The 22,888-nt window shown below is 31.9% G+C and overlaps 1 protein-coding gene across 2 annotated transcripts in view; it reads left to right on the forward strand.

Moving 5' to 3' along the window:
• The window catches only part of LOC143071129 (uncharacterized), a 350,370-nt gene that overhangs the window by 292,351 nt on the left and 35,131 nt on the right, over window positions 1-22,888 (forward strand). Inside the window, exon 1 of one of the 2 annotated variants that reach the window (XM_076245265.1) lies at window positions 3,641-3,818. The exons of the other annotated variant lie outside the window; for it this stretch is intronic. The gene's annotated coding sequence lies outside the window, so the exon portion shown is untranslated. Of the gene's footprint in view, window positions 1-3,640; window positions 3,819-22,888 lie in introns of those variants that run through there. 2 annotated transcript variants of the gene reach the window in all.

Genomic DNA, 22,888 nt, shown 5'->3' on the forward strand with positions numbered 1-22,888 from the left:
TAATTTGCATACAATATAATATACGTACCGATGTATTGTTGTGCAGATTTTATTTGAAGTATAATGGACTCATTATTTATGGCAAGTTTTTTTTAACATAATGGACAAAACGAATATATACGGCTATTACACGCATGGTTGAAACACTATATTCAATATAATACATATCTTTAATGTAGGACAACGATAAAATACCAACTTGAAAAATACATCAAAATAAAACAAGATATGTTAAGATTCAGCATATCAAAGAGCCCAAAGAACTATTTTTTGGTTTGAATACAAGTTTAATTTGTTACCCTTTTGACCTTGATGTCGACCAATTTGAAAGCTCTAATTTACAAAATATACGGTTAGATTCAGCATATCAAACAATCCCAATAATTCAATTTTTGTTGAAATTGAGCAGTTTAATTTTGACCCTTTGGACCTTAAAGTGAACCAATTTGAAAAAGGTGCCCCCAATTAAAATCCAAATACACGGTTAGATTCAGCATATCAAACAATCGCTAAGAAGTAAATCCTTAGACGTCAACGTGGAAAAAAGTAAAATCACAAAAATACTGAACTCAGAGGAAAATACAATTGGAAAGTCCATAATCACATAGCAAAATCAAATGACAAAACACATCAAAAACGAATGGACAAGAACTGTCATATTCCTGACTTGATACAGGCATTTTCAAATGTAGAAAACGGTGGATAAAACCTGGTTTTAAAGAGCTAACCCTCTCACTTTGATGACAGTCTCATCAAACTCCGTTAGTTTTACATTGATGCGTGAACTTAAAAAACATAATAAATAAAATAGTCAAAATATGGGTACAGCAGTCATCATCGCGAACAATTTTAAAAGGAACAATTTCACAGAACACAAAACATCTATCTACAAATGGGAAACCATGTCCAAACTACAAAAACGAAAAATATGGTTAGATTTAGCATATCAAAGAATCCCCCAAATTCATTCAAGTTAAAACTAAATTTAATTTGACCCTTTTGACGTTAAATTGGCATTAAATGTCAAATTTATCTTCACTTATTTGAAAAAAAACTCAATTTAAAACATACTCAAACGTGTATCAAAATTTCAATACGTCTGAAATAAACAATTAATAATACATGGACTCGATAATAAGTATTAGCATGTCTTGTGTAATTTAGTCAAGACGTCATCTAATAAATATCGAAATGACTTTCGAAGTCTTTTGCAAGTCACATAACCTGACAAAAACATACACATATTAACACATAGATAACGACCTTTAGCAACCGGACCTTTCCAGGTTTCTTTGATTTCATGTTGAAGGCAAAATAAATATTTTATCGTTTTTAAGTGAATGATTAGTCAGCGATGTTTCTAGGCTTATTTGGACAGCATTAAAATAATAACTGGGTGTAAAAAGAGAATTATAATTTTACTATTTCAATTAAGTTAATGATTGAACCGTTAATGATTGCACCAATCACAATATGTTTTTTTAATTTAATATCTCGTAGCAAATATCTCTTTTATATGGATTAATTTGAAAAGAGGTAAACAAAAATAATACAAGACATGGTTCGATTCACCATATGGGACCAGCCACGACATATCTAGGCTTATGGAGGTAGAACGTCAATGTGAGAAAAACGCCGTTAACTATATGACTAGCCATTTCCAGGCTTAGGAGGGTACATTGTCTAAAATATGATTTTTGTATATTTATCTAGAATAGTCCGAAACAAAACTCTCTGTCATGTTATTATGACATATTTGTTGTAATAGCAATGAAACGAGTCATTTCGAATACCGGTATGAAAATCAGACTGTTCTATGACGACTTTTATTTATTGAAGGCACTAATTTATAAAACACAAAATTATTGTATTTATTGGCTTTTAGTGATGTTCAATAGCGTATTTGAATAAAATTTCAAAGACTTAAATTTACTTCAATGCAAACAATTCTTAGCTCTATTTTAGAACATGTAATTTAAACTTGTTGAAATGAAGTTAGTTTAAAATTTGTCAAAGTACACTTTAAGAATTCCTTTCTTTAATTTAGATTTATTATGCATGTCTCTATACATAGTATGCCACGCGTAACAGTTTATAAGAAGGTGTTCTCATATATTGATTTAATACGGTGAATTTATTATGGATATATTTCAAACTTCATTTATGAAAGAAAAACTTTAGAGCAGAGCATTCTTTGTTTGATTGTAGCTCTATTTTAGAACATGTAATTATACCCCCGCTTTGAAAAAAGGGGGGTATACTGTTTTACCTCTGTCTGTCCTTCCGTCAGTCCGTCAGTCCGTCCGTCCCATGAATATTTTCCGTCGCATTTTTCTCAGGAACTACAATATAAGGATTTCTGAAATTAGGTTTCAGGGTTTATATAAGTCTGTTACACCGTTTGCTTTTTCAGATTCATCACTCGACAACTTCCTGTTTACCAAACACTAATATTATTTTACACATGATAACCAAGTTGAAAATGTTCGTCACATTTTTCTCAGGAACTACAATACAAGGATTTCTGAATTTTTGTTTCAAGGTTTATATAAGTATGCTATACCGTGTGATGCGTTTTCAGATTCATCACTCAACAACTTCCTGTTTACCGAACACTTGTACTATTTACACATGATAACCAAGTTTAAAATTTCCGTCACATTTTTCTCAGGAACTACAATACAAGGATTTCTGAAATTTTGTTTCAGGATTTATACAAGTCAGCTATACCGTGTGATGCGTTTTCAGATTCATCACTCGACAACTTCCTGTTTACCGAACACTTGTATTATCTAACACATGATAACGAAGTTGAAAATTTCCGTCACATTTTTCTCAGGAACTACAATACAAGGATTTCTGAAATTTTGTTTCAAGGTTTATATAAGTATGCTATACCGTGTGATGCGTTTTCAGATTCATCACTCAACAACTTCCTGTTTACCGAACACTTGTACTATTTTACACATGATAACCAAGTTGAAAATATCCGTCACATTTGTCTCAGGAACTACAATACAAGGATTTCTGAAATTTGGATTCAGGATTTATACAAGTCAGCTATACCGTGTGATGCGTTTTCAGATTCATCACTCGACAACTTCCTGTTTACCGAACACTTGTATTATTTTACACATGATAACCAAGTTGAAAATTTCCGTCACATTTTTCTCAGGAACTACAATACAAGGATTTCTGAAATTTTGTTTCAAGGGTTATATAAGTATGCTATACCGTGTGATGCGTTTTCAGATTCATCACTCAACAACTTCCTGTCTACCGAACACTTGTACTATTTTACACATGATAACCAAGTTGAAAATGTCCGTCACATTTTTCTCAGGAACTACAATACAAGGATTTCTGAAATTTGGTTTCAGGATTTATACAAGTCAGCTATACCGTGTGATACGTTTTCAGATTCATTACTCAACAACTTCCTGTTTACCAAACACTTGCATATTTTTACACTATTAAAATTATCCACTTGCGGCGGGGGTATCATCAGTGAGCAGTAGCTCACAGTTTCACTTGTTTAAACTTGTTAAAATGAAGTTAGTTTAAAATTTGTCAAAATAAGCTTTAAGAATTCCTTTTTTAATTTAGATTTATCATGCATTATTATACATAGTTTGCGACGCGTAACAGTTTATAAGTAGGTGTTCTCTTATATGCATTTGATACGGTGCATTAATTTTGGATATATGTCAGACTTCATTTTTGAAAGAAAATCTATAGAGCAGAAATTTGAGGTCAAAGACGCTAAAATTGTTTATAACATTAAACATTTCAACATCGACGGTAAAGGAATCTGTAAGGTATATTTATCTTCTCATTTTAATTATTTTGATTTGGAAATTCTTTTTGTATCAATTTAAAATGTAGATTCAAATATTTTTCACCTCAAACGATAAAGTAAAACTTCTTCAAACTTATATATGATGTACAGTTCGGCGTCCGCAAAAAAAGAAGCCAAGGAAAGTGTTTATCTCTTCTTCACAAATACGTATTTCATTGAATCTCGATATTTATCATGTTTATAATTTTTTAACAATGACGTTCTACCTCCATAAGCCTGCAAATGTCATGGCGGGTCACATATTAGGAACCTCAAGATTTTGTTTTTAAATGAAACTGAATTTAACTTTGAACCTTTAGACCTTAATGTGGACCCATTTACAAATTTTAACAGTCAGCATATCAAAACCGTAATAAATATTATTTTGATGAAATCAAACAGTTTTAACTTTGACCCTTTGCACCTCGATGTGGACCAGTTTTAAAACCGGTCCTGTGTTTCCATGGTTAAATTAAAATTGATGTTTTAAACAAAAACTAGAGAGCTTTTATATATTTTTTAATGTTATATTTAACATTGCCATTTAAGCGCGAGGTTTGGCATGCCACAAAACCAGGTTCAACCCACCATTTTGTTCTTTAAAAATGTCCTGTACCAAGTCAGGAATATGGCCATTGTTATATTATAGTTCGTTTCTGTGTGTGTTACATTTTAACGTTGTGTTTCCGTTTGTCGTTTATTTTCTCTTATATTTGAGTGTGAATTCACATTACTATAAGACGTGTCATGGTACTTTTCTATCCTAAATTCATGTATTTGGTTTTGATGTTATATTTGTTATTCTCATCGGATTTTGTCTAATGCTTAATCGGTTTCTGTGTGTGTTACATGTTGTGTCGTTGTTCTCCTCTTATATTTAATGCGTTTCCCTCAGTTTTAGTTTGTTAACCCGATTTTGTTTTTTGTCTATCGATTTACGAGTTTTGAACAGCGGTATACTACTGTTGCCTTTAGTTATGTGAACAATTTACTCTATCCCATAGCTCAGTGGGAGATGATTTTTTTGAATATCGCCCTCCCGTTTGGACCAATAAAAAATCGATAATTCAAGAGACAATGTATTCCATTAACATCGTGGATTTACATACAAAGGTTTACGTTTGTATCAATTGATTGTCACTTGATTAAAAAACTAAACTTTTTTGCTTCACTTTTGTTACTTTTGTACAACCGTTATGTTTTTGGTAAACGACTTCAAAGATCATTACTTTTAAATTTAGTTTAAGAGACAATTAGGTAAGGACATTCCCCCCTTCCCCAAAAGTGATTCCCCCCCCCCCCCCCGACATTGTTTTTCAATTCATTTTACAATTCAAATGGACATACTACTGCTTATATCATAAATCACCCAAAGTGCATTATATAATTTCAGCTTACAAAATTATCAGTTTTTACTGCAAGCATATTAAAATTGGTCGTCTTTCTAAACATTTATGTTTAATTATATTTGGATGTGCACAAATATTTGTTTGCTTTTAATTCAAAATGTTTCTGATAAAAGATTTACAAGCACATGTATGGGAGTTTTTTTTTTAAATTTGATACACTTTTTTATCTCTATTGAATATAATCCATCTTGTGTTTAGGTTGTAAGATTAACAATATTCTTTGTATATATATAAGTATGAATGTTATGCTTAATTAATCGAAGTACTTGTGTTCAATATCACACCGACGGTAACAGTTATGTAGATGCTGTATCAAAGACAATAGTAGAGTGGTGTCAAATGATATGTTTTTTAAACAAAAAAAACTCAAAACATAGGAAATAAAGATTAATTAAAACATTTGGCATACATTATATACTAGTAAAGTCTGAGAGTCAAGCTCAACAAAGTCGTCTCTGCAATGATCGCCTGATGTTGTTTATTATTAAGGTAATTATTTTTGCGTCCTATTAATTATTATCAGAAAGAGGGTTAATATACAGCAAGGAAAAAACAGTCCATTATATAAAGAAAAGTCTAGCATTAGTGTATAATGTTACTTTGTTGCGATATCTGCAAGTAACATTTAATTGGTGCTGTATCTTATCGTTAATGGGAATTATAAATTTAACGTTGATTTTGCCGTGAAAAAAACGTCTATGAATTCCAATTAAACTTTTTTTATGTTACCCGTAAAATGAAATTGATATAAATTTTATGATCTTGCAACATAGTTGAAAATTGGAGATTTATGGATACAATACACAATGTACATGTACTAATGTCAGGCGCGGATCATGGGGGCGAGATCCGAGAGTTAGAATCCCCCTTTTTTTTGGACGATCAATGCATTTGAATGGGGACATGTAGTTAGAACTCCCCCTTTGACCTTAGTTAGGACCCCCCTTTTTAAAATGGCCGGATTTGCCCCTGAATGCATATCTTCAATTATGAAATATGCAACTCTACAACGACCAGGATTTGGATTGCATTAAACTTTCAGAAATCTTTAATATCTTGATTTCTATGTCATGTTGCCTTTGCATTGTGAACCTATTTTTTCTTAATATGGCAGAGTTGAGAACAAGTGAAATACATACATTGTTTTTACTGTATTTTATACGCCCGTCAAAAGTTTGACAGGACGTATTATGGTATACAAATGTTCGGTGTCCGTCTGTCTGTCTGTCTGTCCGTCTGTCCGTCTGTCTGTTCGGCGTAAACATGTCGCACCGTAACTTGAGAACGACTTATCTAAATTTCATGAAACTTAATATAGTTGTTTTTTATGATGGTCAAATGATCTGTATACTTTTTTGTGAAAATACGATTTAAACTTTTTGAGTCACGGCACTTTGTAACTAAAACAGGGATGTGTTTTTTTTTCACATATCGCACCGTATCTCAAAAACCATTCTTGATTATTGCTTAAAACTTTACACACTTCTTAGTTATATTAATCTTAATATCTGTATACTTTTTGGTGATGATTCAAAATTTCATTTCTGAGTTATTGAATATTTTGTAAAAAAGGGGGAGGTTTTTTTTCATGTCACCGTATCTCAAAAACGATTTATGATTATTGCTTAAAACTTTACACACTTCTTTGTTATATTGATCTAAAGATCTGTATACTTTATGGTGATGACTCAAAATTTTATTTTAGTTATTGAGTATTTTGTAAAAAATGGGAGGTTTTTTTTACATGTCGCGCCGTATCTCAAAAACAATTGATGATTATTGCTTGAAACTGTATACACTTCTTTGCTATATTAATCTAAAGATCTGTATACTTTTTGGTTTGATTCTAAATTTTATTTTAGTGATATTTGTAAAAAAAAACAGGGTTTCTGGGGGGGGGGGGGGGTTCACATGTCCCGCCGTGTCTCAAAAACAGTAAATGGTTATTGCTTAAACTTTCTCAGAAACTATTGATGATTATTGCATAAGACTTTAACACAAGACATCGGGCGTATCATGCGCTCATGGCGCAGCTGTTTATTGTTTGTTATATATCAAAGTGGACATCACTGATCACTATATTACTCTTTATAATTACGGTTGCCAGACTCACTTTTAGGAATCTTGGAATTGCATTTGTATTTCACTTTTTTTCCTCATCTTAATTAAGCCAATATATATACAAAAAATTGTTTTGGGAAAACACATGGAAAAGGTATGAACACATATATATATATACTAGTTCAGTGATAATGAAAGTCATACTAAACTCCATATTCTATATTAAATTTTGTTTGTTTAACTGAATTTAAAAAATCTTATTAATACATGGAATATTTATTACAATCTGTTTTAAAGTACCTTCCACCAATCATCCAGTGTCATTTAAAGTTACTAGAGCAGTAATTTAAATTATTAAGAAAGTGATACATTGTACTGATGGTAATTAACGAATAGAAAATATTTTTTAAAAGATATTCTTATATCAAACGACTTAGTTGACATAACAAATAGATAACTGTTAGAAGATTGTGCCACTTTTGTTCTCTTGTTCACATTTTTTAAAGCCTTTTTTCAACTGCACTAATCCTTTTGATTTCTATACACACATTATGTAAAAGTACATTAGATTACAACTAGGCTGAAAAAGTTCGATTTCATTGATATGAAACTTTGACCATTATATATATATAGCATTTGTAACTCTATTTCATATATGTATAAGGTGAATCAATGTGCTTGTAACTTTGGATAAAGTCTCATGAAATGGTAAAAATCACTGTATCCTGGTACACATGTACACAGGGTTGTCAATAAATGCAAACTTAAAATTAGCAGACCTTAAAATACTAATACATCCATGACATATTACAACAACACTTTAAAGAGTCAAATTTATTTTTGAAAACTTGGATCAGATAAATATAGAAAAATAGATTTACTTTTTATCAAATCTATTCATAACTGCTGACTCTCTACTTACGTAAAACAAAATTTAACAGTTTCAACTTTTGACGCAACATGCTTGTTGAGTATTAAGGCGTTTATAAATATGACATTTGATTCCTATGATTTTTATTCCTACAATTATTTTAAACATGATCATACAATATGGCAAGCCAAAGTGGACAAAAAGAGCTATTTTTTAATGTTAAAAAATCATTTTCTAATATTAAAAAATCATTTTCTAATATTAAAATATCAGTTTCTAATATTAGAAAAACTTTTCTTATATTAAAAATACATTTTCTAATATTAAAAAATAAGATACTTTTCAATATTAGAAAATGTTTTTTTAATATTAGAAAATCATTTCCTAAGATTAAAAAATCATTTCCTAATATTAGAAAATCATTTTTTATTATTAATAAATAGTGTTTTTCTTTTTTAATATTACAAAATCATTTTTTAATATTACAAAATCAATTTTTAATATTAGAAAATCATTTTTTAATATTAAAAAATTATTTTTGAATATAAAAAAATGATTTTCTAATATGTGACTAGCCACGACATATCAAGGCTTATGGAGGTAGAACGTCATTGTGAGAAAAACGCCGTTAACTATATGTGACTAGCCATTTCCAGGCTTAGGAGGGTATATTGTCTAAAATTTGATTTTTGTATATTTATCTAGAATATTCCGAAACAAAACTCTCTGTCATGTTATTATGATATATGTGTTGTTATAGCAATGAAACGAGTCATTTCGAATACCGGTATGAAAATGGGACTGTTCTATAACGACTTTTATTTATTGAATGCCCTTATTTATAAAACACAAAATTATTGTATTTATTGGCTTTTAATGATGTTCAATAGCGTATTTGAATAAAATTTTAAAGACTTAAATTTACTACAATGCAAGCTCTATTTTAGAACATGTAATTTAAACTTGTTGAAATGAAGTTAGTTTAACATTTGTCAAAGTAAGCATTACGAATTCCTTTTTTCAATTTAAATTTATTATGCATGTCTTTATACATAGTATGCGACGCGTAACAGTTTATAAGTAGGTGTTATCTTAAATGCATTTGATACGGTGCATTAATTATGGATATATTAAGACTTCATTTATGAAAGGAAATATATAGGGCAGAAATTTATTTTTTTTGTATCAATTTAAAATGTAGATTCAAATATTTTTCACTTCAAACAATAAAGTAAAACTTCTTCAAAACTTATAGATGATGTATAGTTCGGCGTCCGCAAAATGAAGTTAAGGAAAGTGTTTATCTCTTCTTCACAAATACGTATTTCATTGAATCTCGATATTTATCATGTTTATAATTTTTCTAACAATTACGTTCTACCTCCATAAGCATGCAAATGTCATGGCGGGTCACATATTAGTAAATGATTTTCTAATATAAAAAAAATCATTTTCTAATATTAAAAAGTATCTAACTATCACTGTATCACCCTCTGCATGATTCTTAGGTGGAGCCATACTTAATTAAAGTACTTGTAATAGACACGCCGAATATATCTCAGTTTGAACTTACGTTGTTACTTGAATATTTGTTTTCAAATCATTGAGTTAGAAATTTACATCGTGTTTTCGAAATTCTGGATTCCCTGTTATGAACATCTAAACGAATGACCCTGATAACAAAAAACAACCGGATGACGACAATCAATGTGCAGTGTGCACTGTACGACAAATAGTGATGACATTTCCTTTGATAATATTCTGGCTTTCAAACCGGCCATACCAAAGTTTGAAATCAACGATCATGGAAGTAAACCGAAACTCTCGTGTTACAAACAAAACAAGAGGAGTATTATGATGCAAATGAATAACAAAGTGAAAGTGAAATTGACAAGTCGGTGACTTATGCTACATAGGTCTATTTGACATACGAGGACATGTTAAAACGTGGTTAAATTCTTTTTTTTTTTTAATTCTAGAAACAACCAGTTTCTAAATATTTTGCAACCAATCAACATGAAGATTTAAAAAAACGATCCAACGAAGTTAGTACGTTATTGCGTTTTGTATTTTAATTTAACGCTCTATACATTGTTTTGTAATATATAATCTGACAGACCTTTTACATGCAATATATCGGACGTCACAAGTCATTTACTTCCGGTCACAACGGAAACCTGAATAAACCGACTCACTGTCCAAATCGGCCGTTTTTTATAGTCCCGTGGCCGGTCGGTTTATACAGGTTTTACTGTATATTGATTTGTTATGTGTGTACACAATATTTGTCGTATGTATATATGGAGTATGATGTATAAAGTTTATACAGGTTTTACTGTATATTGATTTGTTATGTGTGTACACAATATTCGTCGTATGTATATATGGAGTATGATGTATAAAGAGAGCAAAAAACTATAACTAATGTACACGACGTTTTATTACACTTCTGCAGATAAATTGTGATTAAAGATGCCATGAATAATGAGTACATTTACTGTCTTTATGTGGACTATTATCTAAAAAATCATATAAAATATATAAAACAGTGCGTTTGCGCTCCGTTACACACAAGATTGATACCATGACGTAGCAGCCTGAGTACATAGATTGACTATCCCCAAGATGATAAAACCATGCAACATTTATTAAATGCTAAAATCTCAATTTCACAAGGGCGAACAATGTTGAACCATATAGTTCCTTCCCATTGATGTTACGTTGTCAAAAAGTATTTGAGTAATTTTTATATCAAATAAAAGCTTAAGAACTTGGGATAGCTGTTGAACCATTTTTAAAAGTTTGCTTTGAATGATAAAAAAATTAATTGGATGATAAGAGGATATATCAGCCTTGTTACTTAGATCAGAAGTACCTATTTTGTACTACCCAATTTTTCTGGAACCAGTGAGCTGTTATATGCAATAAAGGCATGTTGGTTTGTTTAGCACAAGTCACGATGCAGTTGTCAATGTATATTGCATATGTTACTACCTGTTCAATTTGAGCTTAAATTCATTGACATAGTGTGTGGATTAAAGCTTCAAGTGTTTTCTTAAATAGTAATAGATCATAGAATGAAATTAAGTAAAGTAGGAGTCTATATAGCAAGTTTGGTGCTGTATTACTAAACATTATGTGGAATTCCATTCTTAGAAACTATTACAATGAAAATTTGTCACACACAATTTAATCATTTCACATCAATTTTTTCAATAACAAATCCTTTATGTTGACCCAAAGGTGTCATATCTAAAATGTGTGTGTTATTTATGTGAAAGTAAATGTCCCTTCTTAATGCCGGTAGTCGTGAAGCTGTTCCCGGTGTTGTAGCCGTACTGTTAATGTGTGCTCTTGTCGAGAGCTATTTGCATTGCACATAAGAAATTATCAAAATGAAAAAAATCTAATTTTACGTCAACTGATTTTGGACCTTTTTACGTTTTCCACGTTACGACTGGAAGACAATAACAATAAAAAACCAAGGAGTAAACAAAGACTCATAAAACCAAAAGACATTTACATCAACAGTTACAACTAATAAATAAGAAACAACACGAACTCCACTAAAAACCGGGAGTTAAATCTGGTGCTCAGGAAGAGTAAGCATTTCCTTCACCGAGTACGGCACCCGTCGTGTTATTTCTTTTTTCAGTTCGTACGTTATGATGGAAGGTCATTATGACTGAGGAAGAATATCAGATATGATTTCTGACACACTTTTGTCATTTTTTGGAAATTATTATAATATGGTAAATTTTTATACCCGTGTTAATTTTTCTGTAAGGTAGTGGGGTAGGGTGTTCGGCCCCAACTTTGCACTTTCGTTGAAAAAAAACTAAGCCGAAGAATATCCTGGATTTCTTCTGCAGTATACCTCAGCTACCAAGTTTCCATTTGCACCTAGTGCAGACACAAATACTGCCGTAGAACATCTTTTATTAACTTTTCTGTAAGGAGGACTTTATGGGTAGAAGACTGTCCGACTTTATCTTTAAACCTTCTTAAAATACAATAAACTAAGCCGTAGATTACACTGATTTTTTTCACAAGTAGACCACAGCTACCCAGCGTTCCTTTGCGCCTATTGTGGAGAATGATTTGATATAGAACATTTTTCCATTAATTTTTCTGTAATGTAGTAGGGTAGGGTGTCCGGCCCAAACTTTGTTTGTTTGTTGACAATGTTTAAGTACAATTATTATTTAGATTCATCCAAACCTATCTAAATATGTTATTGTAAATAGTTTAAGCATATCACTTATTCATTTGCTCCGATCTCTTACGTCAATCTAATTGTGCGTTTATTTATCGGAACGGCAAATAATGCCTTTACCTATCTAGAGCGCTTCGATCCAAAACAAGTGCCGTATATGTCCTACTAGAATCGGAATAATTCATGGGGGCTTGAATATATCGTGATTTTACCATGGGTTGTCCCTTTATGCCGATATTTTACCCCTCGCTATCGCTCGGTAAAATATTTGTTATAAAGGGCCAGTCCGTGGTAAAATCCCCGATGTGCTTGAGGACAGGATCCTGTGATATACATTAAAAAATCTGAGATTTATGATAATAAGGGGAGGGATATTTGTTCTGCACTTGTAGCCAGGTCCAGATCGCCGTGTACCTTGATCAGACTACAAGTACAGAATCACTTAAATGGCAATTCTAACATGACGTCCTTCAAACGCTTTGAGTAAAAATATAGGGTTATTGCATGAATATTGGGGAATATTGTCCCGAGTAGAACTTTATATTGCACAAGCTCAGGAATGATTACACTAGTGATTTTGAACAAATAATTATTACACTTGATGAAGTGTTTTATTTAGTATACTCACTTTTAACACATGATAACACAATATAATACTTTATTTACAAATTTACAAATTTTGATATTTTTTTCTAATCAAATCGTATGCTTTTAAATTGTCACTAATTGTTATATTCATATTTACTGGATTTTTCTGTGCATTTGTGTTTTGGTACAGTTCGATATAAAATCTTCTTTATTGAGGGCACATGACGTTTGCGATGTTTTACCTGTAAAACGATAGTACATTTGTACATTTGTGCTTCAAATACTATGGACATTTGCGCTTTAAATTTTGATTTACATGTACTAAATTGACCGGACATTTGCGCTTTTGCACTTATAGTTGTCTACCTGTAATTTTAATGAGAAGAAATTATTACGTAAATAATTTAATTTATATTTGTCATTAGTACGACAAATGGTCCAGAACCCTTCCCTGCCCACTATAATGGACAGTCCTACTCGACTAATCCTGCTATTTTTTCTTTTCTTTTTGAATAGTATCATTGAACAACAGTCTGTGAATTACATTAGATTCGTTATATTGATGAACAGGCACCCTTGTCAAGATTTTAGAAGAGAAACTTGAATATATATTTGAAATGTGGGCGAAATATCAATCAGAACAGATAACAAGAGCTAAATTTGTTCACTCCTTGGGCTTCAGATGTCAAGCGAAAACTGACCTGTGGTGACTGAATGGGTTTTAATGTCTTTCGAATTTTTACTTGTCGCTCAGTGTATGAAGACTTTTAAACAGATATCAATGTGCTATGACATGAATGCTCTATCAAATGTTCTTTTAAATGATTTTTTTTAACTTTTAACCATAAAGAAACAATATTAATTTAACTCTGCCAGGTCACACATGCCGGTCCCCACCCGGATTAAAGAGGAGGATAGTCATAAAAACCAAATATTGCAAAAACGAAATGTCTGATGTTAAAAGCGCTAATGTCCTTTTGTTAAAAGCGAAAATGTCCTATGATTTGAAGCGCAAGTGTTAAAAAAAAAAGCGCTAATGTCCTATGAAAAAGCGCAAACGTCCCGCGCCGATGTCAATATCTATTAATCAAACTAGTTCCTTGAAAACTATTTTACCTTTAATCTAATAATTTATGTAAACAAGAAAACGGGTCTTATATAAAGAAAACAATGATATCAAAATCAACGCTTTCACACTATTCACAACCAATATTTTCTAGCGAAAAACAGTTACCCGGATTAAAAACAGGGTGGAATGAAATAACGCTTACAAGCCCCCTCTAGAAAATGTAATTGAACCTTGTTGTGATAAAGTTAGTTCGGAGAAAGCTTTTAAATTTTGTTTTGAATCTCATTCAACCATATTTGATACGGTACATTAATTATGATCAATTTAAAAATCTGTAGAGGACTGAATGTTAGAATTAAATATTGTTCACTTCAAACAATAATGCAGTTGGCAGCCAAGGTAAAGTGCTAATCCTTTTATTTACAAAACCTTCAAAATAGCAGTTAAACATTATCTAATTGAAGCTTCATTTAACTAACTAACTTTATACTATCTTTAAAACATCAAATTAAAATTACATTCACTGAAAGATAACTAAGACCTGTTTGTATGTCGCTCATTTAATTCATTTGAAATTTGTATTCAAATTCATTAATGTGTTGGAGATAAAACAGCGCCAATAAAGTACAATATTTTTTTTTTAAATCTGTATAATTAATGTCTTTATGGTAAGTGCGTGGTTTAATTGACGTTACAAAAAATACTGATATTTATTGAAACCAACGGTAATGTTTTTCCCCCCATTTTATAAGAGAAAAAAATGTATTTTTTAAAAAGCAAAATATTCATTTACCAAAACCATTTGTTATATCCAAGTGACGTTCAGCGCAGTTAATATAACTTTTCTCCAAGTTAATGGAGTGACAAATCGGGAAAAGTCGTTTAACCTAAAAGTTTAATGGACCGATATACCTCACGGCTGAAAATCAACATGAAGACAGAGTAAATATTATACTTTCATTTAAGCCCTGTCGTAGAGCAGTTGTTTTGTTGTAAAATCGCGTTAAAGTGGGACTTACGGTATTTTTTTCTTTTTTATTTTCAAACACTGGAACGCTTATATAAAATTCCAAAATGAAGATATCATCAAACAATTGATATCAGATGAAAGAGTGATGTGTCAGCTTATATTTGACATCAAACTTTATTATCATGTGAACATATAAATTGAGTGAATTGGACGATTTTTAAATTGATGTAACATTTTGTTCAATCTTACCGTCTGTAAAAGTATATTACATTCCTTATATATGTATTACCAAAAGTAAGTTTTCACAAAAAATAGTGAAACAACCAATATTTGATGGATGTGAAGTTAGCAGCCGGTTCGTTATTCGATATTCGATATTCAATATCCAACCTGCTGCTAGCAGTCAGTTCGATATTCAAATTTAGTTGAAAATCATAATAACAAATAAAGTATTAAGGTTCATGTGAACCCTTTGTCTTCTTTGTTAACGGAGGGCCCAAAGTGCCAGTTGGATATTCAAAATATATATCGGAAACCTACCTGAGACCGCTTAAATGACGATGAGACCCCCTATTCTTTCAATGTTTATAACATTCGAGGAATTCATAGACTCTGTATATATAAAGATTGTTTCGAAAGGATTTCCCAGAATAATGTTATCTTTTATATATACGGAGGGCTTAGATTGTCACTTTTCAGCTAAAAATTGTCAAAACTTCTGGACAAAGGGCACAGGGCAATAATAAGAGCCCTCTGATCTCTCAATCCGTTTAATATTAAACAGACATTTATAGATAGAATGATACAAGTACGACTAAAAGGAATTTTGGTATACTTCATGTCTTCTATGTTTATGGAGGTCCCAAGGTGCCAGTTGGATATTCAAAATATATAGCAAAACCTACATGAGACCGCTTAAATGACGGTGAGACCCCCTATTCTCTCAATGTCCATAACATTCGAGGAATTCTAAGACTCTGAATATATCAAGATTGTATCAAAAGGATTTTCCAGAATAATGTCAACTTTGATATATACGGAGGGCTTAGGTTGTCACTTTTCAGCTAAAAACTTGTCTTTTAATCTTTTGTAACCAGCCATTAAAAACAATCCAGGCCTCAAATTTTTCCAGTCATTGTTTTGCATCTTCGGAAGGGTGTCCTGAAAAAGTATCCATAGCGATGTTTGACGCACTGTTGCCACGTTTTGTATTTATTTCCATCACATGAGTCATTTTATTGAGGGTAATAAGAAGTTCATCCAATTGGGGTTCCTTTGTCTCCGATTTTCCACCACTAGCTTCCGCGGATTTATGCTCGTCTCCAGGTATTTCAGTTACTTATCTATTTCTTAAATTGTATGACATTCAATCCGAATCCTCCACCAGATATAACGGAGCTTTCTTGTGTGTGTGTTTGTGTTTTGTACTACAAGTTATTATTTCGGGAATATGAATCCGGGAACGATAACTCCATCTTGCCCGTTAATATAGGGAAATAGCTATTGTATATATGCCACAATAAAGTAACTGTTAGAATTGAACTAAGTCTCCTTAATGTTCACATGTTTAATCTTATAAAAGTACATGTATATCTATAAAATATTTGAAGGTTCACAATTATAACTTCCAATACAAAACGTTACTAAATATCAGCTCTATAAAACAACATGTTACTTCAAGCTACTACTCTAATATATCTGACCAATACATAAAGTTTCTCACACGATCGAGCTATAAACATGTTCTTAATTTATGTAAGGCATTGATTAATGGTCTTAAAGTATTTGGATAAACTTGTAAATGCTATTGCAGTTCAACTGTGCAACTAATGTATCGTATAAAGCGTCACATTAAATAAGATGAAAAATCATTAAACTGAATAAGAACTGACCATCAAATCTTAGATGTAATTGATTACGCCACACTATTCTTAAGTATGAGATGGCACCAGGTTTCTCTCAAAATTCGTCTTTTTTTCATATTTGTTTTCTTGAAAAATTGGCCAAATCTTTATATAATACAATGTATGAATATAAATTTACTTGAAATGTCAAAAAATTGGTTTCATTTAACCAGGGACTTTCTATACTAAAACGATACGTCTAAGTTTAATAATTCATCATTCTTTCAAAATCTTATATTTTTTGTCATCGTAAATGACTATTAAAAAGATTTTGTATTAACAACTAATTATATTTATATATTAACAATATACTGTGAAATACGCAAATAACTACTAGCATCGTATATCAGAGATACGAAACTAACTTTATTGTTTGGTGGTAGTTTTAACAGGCGGCTTAACAATCAGTTTAAATCAATAGAGACTAGTCTCGTTAGTATGAAAGTCCCTGATTTAACTTAAGGTATACTGTCTCAGGAACATTTACCTCTATTTTTTTACAGGGCTGTAAATACATAAATGCAAACGCTTCATGTAGGAAATTTCAAAAGCAAAAGCTAGTCTACATCAAATTGTTTTCACGGCGAGTGGCAAGAAGCAAGTTCTGTTCACTCTCTTACGTAGCCCCATTTTTTCGGGATCCATGTTTCTCATTAATTTTTAGTTTTCAGTGCTATCTGTCTTGTGTTTGTTGTTTTGGGTTTTATCTGTTGCCGTGTTTGTCTTTTGTTCATTTGTTGCCCTTCTTTATTCTCTTAGTTTTGCATTTCAATTGTTAATTTAGTAATTTTGTTTTAAACATGAGTTTTATTTTATTTAAGAACTTTATATCTAACTTTATGAACTTCTTTAAATTGTATTCCAGTTAGGAGATACATCAAGTTGTAGTTATAATGTGTTATAAAAACTTAGCTGACATAGTTGTATCAATGATAATCAGCCCCCTTTTAACTTAATTTGACAACCCAAATAATTGACAGGTATGAAAAATTATCTGTAGGCAAAACATCGCTAAAAAATAAAGCCGCCAGATACTTAACTTTGTGAATTACAACTATGTGAATTACATGTTTTGCTTTATCCTACAAATTGGTCTTTTAAATTATCAAATGGTCGTCCCCTTATTGTATATTAAAATTTACTTTTAATCAAATGGCATCAAATTATATATTTGTTCATTTGTTCAACTTTATGAAGTTCTTTGTTATGTCGACCCTTATTTCAGAGGTTACAAATAGTCGATAAACTTTCGACCCAAACACGATTACATTTTCGTTGTCAGTTACAAATTGCAACAACAAAAAAAGAAAAAGTCCTGCGTTCACAAGTTAATCGCATTTGAGTTGCATTAACTTATGCTGCGTTCACACACAATACCGAATTAGTAATTAGTTTAGTTCGCATTCGAAACATTTTATGTCCTAACGTTAATTCTAATACGAATTGCAATGCGCGTCAAATTCGCTTTACTGTCCTAACGACGGACGTTAACTTTTAATTCGCATAATCAATGAAACCACCGTATAATTAATTCGAATTAATGCGAATTAGCCAATCCTTATTCGATTAGGAAAAGAAGAGAGTGATAACGCAATTAGCGAATTCGATTCGCAATCGAATCGAATGTACGTGTGATCGAGGTCTTATTCTAATTAGTTTAATTCGCATTCGAAACGCTACAGGTCTCACAACGCAAATTCTAATACGAATTGTAATGTGCTTCAAATTCGCTTTAATGTCCTAACGACGTAAACTTTAAATTCGCATTATCAATAAATTACTGATAACTTAAATCGATTTACAATTTAGAAAGTGTCCATACCATCGTTCAATTTGAATTAATGCGAATTAACTAACTCGAACGACAATGCATTTCTAATGCGAATTGGATAATGCGTATAATTCAGTTCTATCTATTCGAACCAAAAATAAGAGGAGTTTGTGAACGAGTTTAACAAATTCGATACGTATTTGATTCAAATTAAATTCGAATAAATGTACGTGTGAACAAGGCATACATCTTTTTATCTTCTTTTTGTTCACTCGAAAACATAAAAACACAGTCGCATATTCAACACACATCTTTTTTAAAGACAAAAATTGTTATACAATGTTACTTTGGCCTGTAATAGTTTAGTTTTACAAATTGTGACTCAAATCCATTCTATTAGAAAAATCAAATTATTACAGAAGAGTGACGCGTCCAACAAATACTTACACTGCACTATTATCAATATAGTAGAATAAAATGATATACAAATGCATCAAAATAATTTGTACATGTACCAGTAATATCCAAGTATTAATATAATATATAACAATAAACCAAAGTATACTGATTATATCTGTACATTAACCTCACTTTCAGGTATAGAGATGTGATTTTTTTTTCTGAAACAAGTGTTTTTCGGACCATCCACAAGAACTTGCGGTCATCCAATTTCAGTAATTCCGTACTTTGATTATCAATTGAATTCTCTGATCTACCTCTCACTAATTGAGATATTATTTTTTTTGAATATCTGTTTCACATGTGACGACGGATAAGTTCAAGTTGTCGTAACCATAATACCGTCATCTTTTCCTCGAATGTGAACTACCAAATAAAAGCAAATCGCTGGGTTTGTACTTTCACGAATAACACGACGGGTGCCTAACATTGAGCAGAATCTCTTAAATTTTTGGAGCACCTGAGATCACCCCGATGTATTTATATTACCCAGTCATAGCGATCTATTGAGTCGGCCAATTGAAACTGTTTTGTATGCCCCTGCAACTGAAAGTGTGTGTGGAGGGGGATGATAATGTTTCACCCCCATCCGCCCGTCCGTCCCATTATGGGTATATAGTTATTCCGCATAACTTATCCTACAGTTTGAATCTTAGGAAGATTTCTCTTTACTGTCTGTTTGAACATATATTGAAGGTGTGCATTTGGGTATAAGCAGTTGAATGTTATAGTTATTTTTAAATTACACTTTGCATCTGCAGGGGCAGCAATTGTGTCTCCCAGACACAATCATATCCAAAGAAAAGTCATACGTTGACTTTGTTATAATACAGTTGCTTTAGAGTGAACTGCGGGGAGTATCATTTTTGTCTATTTTACATTTTGTTCTCATGTTGTGCTGTTACACTACTACAACAGTCCGATGTTAGTTAATATTTGGCGCTCACATACATGTTAAACTCCGCCACGTGCACTTTCTTTATAAACTTGCCCCAAGTCAGGATCATGAAGTTCAACTGTTGTCGTTGAATCATGTGTGTCATATTGTAGATTGACTATACGATGTGTTGAAGGCTGTACGGTTGCCTATACATGATTTCGTACATCCACTGCATTTAAACTCTGGTGGCAAATGGCACTCACGTCTAACTTTATTTCAACTTCTATGTTGCGTTTTGTAAACTGTAACATTGTTTATCTCAGTTTGTACGCATTCCTCGGAGCCGTCTTTTCGGAAGCCCTAGCAAAAGCTCTTGGTCCACGATAGACAATTTAAATACGAACTGATATAAGATAGCTCGAATTTCAACTCGAAATCTTAATTAATCTAAATGAGACTTAAATTCGAATCTTACTCAGACTCTACCTCAAAAAGTGACTCAGATTCAAAGTTATAACTAGAACTCTACCCTTAGATGTGACTCAAACTAAAGTTCAACTCGAAACGCAATGCTTACTAGAACTTTAATTTTATAATGATGGCTTGAATTCGAAATCGAAGACTGACTCATAGTTTTCCTTAACAGTAACCCGAACTTTATCATTATGTAATGTCAAAACCATATTAAGTAAAGACAAAATATAATTAAGTTATAGTAGGACAACATAACGTTTTATCGTCCTTCCCTCTGCCTATATCAACCTGCTCTGTTGCTCCGTAATTCTCGTATCAAGACTTACAAACGAGACCAGGCATTATCAGTGACGTCACAATGTGAGAGGAGAAGTTATCAGCGACGTCACAATGTGAGAGGACACGTTATCAAGCGTGCTTTTTTCAAGCGTTAAACTGTCTTAGGGAGAAAGAAACGACCAGTAATAGAACGATAAAAAGATAATCGGGTTTTCTTCGTATAGATATCGTAAAATATCAGCCGCTCGACACGATGTGAAACTTTTTAGCTCGTTCGCTACGCTCACTCGCCAAAAAGGTTCACATTGTGGCTCGCGGCTGATATTCTACGATATCAATGTGTAGAAAACCCGATAATCTATACATATCAGAGTTCCACATAAGACAGCTGTGGCGTTCCATATAATGCAGTTGTTTCATTACCTAATGTGGTTTTGTTATTACGTAATGATGATTTGTCTATTCTTTATATGGTTTTAACATTACGTAATAAGTTCCACATAAGACAGCCCAGCACTTCTTTGTTGACATGAGTTATCATTGATATGGTCATACTTATAAACTAAAAGTGGAAACAACTTTGAAATATGAAATACTAAGGCTTTTTCACCTCAGAAATAGAGTACCTTAGCTGTATTTTACAAAACGTTTAGGAGGTTTGGTCATCAGTGCTCTTCAATTTCGTACTTTATTTGATTCTTTTAACATTTTTGTATTCGAGTGTCGCTGATAAGTCTTTTGTAGACGAAAGGCTCGTCTGGTGCAAATACAAGATATCAATCCTGGTATCTATGATGAGTTTATTTACAACCACTTGGTGGATTCCACTGCTGTTAGAGTTTTTATTGCCCTAGGGTATCACGAGCCCAGTATTCAGCAATTATGTGTTGAAATAAATTATCATAATTATACATTAATAGTTAGCACAACTTTGAATGTTTGAAATACTTAAGCTTTTATACATCAGGCATCGATTACTTGTTTTGTATTTTGAAAAATGTTAGGAATTTGTGGTCCTCAGTGTTCTTCAACTTCGTACATTTGTTGGCTTTCTATTAACAGTATTGAGGGTCATAGATGAGTCTATTGTAGACAAAACATCCTGTAGATATCCTGTACCTAGGAATATGGCAGTTGTTATCTATTATAATTCGTTTATATGTATGTTGGCATTTGTTTTTGTTGCACGTCAGTGTGTCTGTTGTTTTGTTGTTTTCCTCTTAGATAGTTGATGTGTGTCCCTCGGTTTAAGTTTGTTATCCGGATTTGTGTTCTTTCAATCGATTTATGACTTTTGAACAGAGTATACTTATGTTGACTTTATATAACGTTACATATAGTAAAATAATGGTATGAACAAACATGTTCGCTGGGTCATAACTTATAAGGATAACCTTAACCGTTATCAATAAAGACATATAAGTCATAGGGTTTTAGTAAACAACGTTTAAGTAAGATTGCAAAATGCAAAGATCATATCTGCTTGTTCATTTAAATTGCATGCTGACAAAATATATCTCGATGAAATATCATTTAATCATCATATCATCATATTAATCCAGTTGGTAATGTGCAAAATATACCTTCGTGTTTTTTGTGAGGCCCGTAATTTTTAATTACTTTCGTTGTACAAATAACCATACAATATTCATAAGTCAATGAGGTAGCATCCATGCACAATATATAATCAGCTATCTAGTCCTAGTTCCATACAAAAAGGTATTGTGTAAGTTCGTTTAAAGGTCATGATAATGTGGGAAATATAAACTGTGTGTAGCATGGAATGAATAGTAATATGTAATTTTGCTATAGAGTATTCATTTACACAGGTTGATAGTACGTATAATTTATTTAGGGTGAGCTGTTTTTTCTCACTTTTTGAACACAACCTTTTTGCAAAGTACTGTTGGACAAAATTTACATTTTCATCATGTCCTTGCTAAGGGTATTTTCACAGTAAGTACTAGTCCAGCCCATGCATTTCCTAAATCACCTTACGTGTGACAGATGAATAGAAATATAGTCATTTAGATTTTTATCCGATTGCTCGTGGTGCCCTTGTCAAAAAAGGGTGTCCGTTTGGCTTTGCGGGATGAGCA

The sequence above is a fragment of the Mytilus galloprovincialis genome, chromosome 1, assembly GCF_965363235.1.
Source record: "Mytilus galloprovincialis chromosome 1, xbMytGall1.hap1.1, whole genome shotgun sequence".
NCBI classification, from domain to species: domain Eukaryota; kingdom Metazoa; phylum Mollusca; class Bivalvia; order Mytilida; family Mytilidae; genus Mytilus; species Mytilus galloprovincialis.